This window comes from Macrobrachium nipponense, chromosome 34 (assembly GCF_015104395.2).
Source record: "Macrobrachium nipponense isolate FS-2020 chromosome 34, ASM1510439v2, whole genome shotgun sequence".
In the NCBI taxonomy this organism is placed as follows: domain Eukaryota; kingdom Metazoa; phylum Arthropoda; class Malacostraca; order Decapoda; family Palaemonidae; genus Macrobrachium; species Macrobrachium nipponense.
Genome location: NC_061095.1, coordinates 66,129,893 through 66,131,738, shown reverse-complemented (window position 1 = coordinate 66,131,738; position 1,846 = coordinate 66,129,893).

Below are 1,846 nucleotides of genomic sequence, written 5' to 3'. Positions count from 1 at the left end.
CCAGAAGGTCTCTTAATTGCATAAAATTTATTATGGTCCTCAGGAAATAAATCCCAGTTTCCTTCCTTCGACTTCTTTCTGGAAGTCTAGCCATTGTTATCTCTCACTCTCGATTTAATGGGTGGTAAATATTCTCTTGGAATTATGCCTCTCTCTCTCAATATTTTGGGAGAAATGGAAATATATTTGACGTTGCAGATCCTGAATAAGAGAATCATTACTATTCCTCCGTCCTCACGACGGTGAGGAATTCCTCATTTATCCTCACTGCGGAGCAATGACGATGCGGAGCAGAGCATTATGAGGAATCAGCTATTCATGACGCGGCTTAATTAGCAGGGAATTTGTTGTAATGAACCAAAGGCTGTGAGGGAATTAGCTGCTTTAACTACGTAGGTGTTGCCTTGGGTCTTCTGAAGTTGGGGAAATAATATTTCGTCATATTGTAATTGCAGTACGAATCAATTATTACGAGAGGGTTGAGGAATATGTGACGGAAAAAAGATAATATGAAAGGAGGTACGGTAAACGGAATGAAAGGGGTTGCAGCTCAGGGTCGATGGGACGCTGCAAAGAACTACAAGTAATGCCTACAGTGCACCGCGTGAGGTGCACTGACAGCACTACCTCCCTAAGGAGAGAAGCAGGACTTGGTAGCGAGGTGTGAATTTAATATAAAATGACAAAAAATGCATCATAGCATAGGCCTAAAACCTTTTATATCAGTTATATTTTAACTATGTAATAATAGCATTAATATTTCCTGGTTGAACAGGAGAAAACACCTTCAGTTCTGAAACCATTTTATGAAAGTTCAGTACCTACAAGTTCTCAAGAAGCAGCCCCTTCCCTATTCATTTACCTAATTTTTCATTATTCCAGAAGACAGTTAGCAAATAAAAGCATCAGTGATAAAACTGGAATCCCTTTATGAACTAATAAAATGTCGGTGGCATTAATGATCTAAAAGTATTTCTTTGGGTTTCACTCCATATTTGTTTAATAATGATCATCGCGCACGTACAGTAAAGATACCTTACAACAACCCAGTGAAAATAAACGTCCAAGTTTAGGAACTGTTTTCAAGCTACCGATACATCGTTCTCTGAATATTATAGCTTTCAATTTAAAAAAAAAGGATAGATCAACATATTGTACGATATAATTACCCATAATTTTACTAATGTACCAAAATATCGAGGTAAATACGATCATTTTCCATGAGCCATACGATGTTAGAAGCGTTATAGGTGGGCTGCATGGCAACACTGGACTGAACAACTGACAAGTGACCATAAACTAGACTATTGTTTGGCGTTGTGTTGTGATCCCGTGCTAGGATATCCGTTAAACTCGTTTATTAAAATTTAAGTCCTCTGTTCCTGTGTGTTCAATTGCTCTCACTGAGCACTTAGTATGTACGATTATTGAAGTGCTTAAGCAATTAATACTTTAATTGCCCTTCGGAGGAATTAAGTGAATAGTGTGGAAACTGACGGAGCGAAGAAGCCTTTGACAGAACAGCGTCAGAAACTCATGAGGTTGAATAGCGGTTGTTGGAGTCGTTAAACAGTACGGTACGTTATTTACATTAGGTATGGTACAAAATTTATCAGGTACGGTATTGTATTTCTGCTAGTGTACGGTGCGAAACTTTTCAGGTACGGTACGCCATTTTTAGGTACGGCACGGCATTTGTTAGTGTACAGTACGATATTTCCGTTCAAAATTTTCTCACGTACGGCACGGTATGGTATTTTTAATGTAAGGTGGGTATGGCATTTCTGCTAGTGTACGGTACATTTTTCAGCTACGGCACGTACAGTATTCTGTTTGTATACGGTAC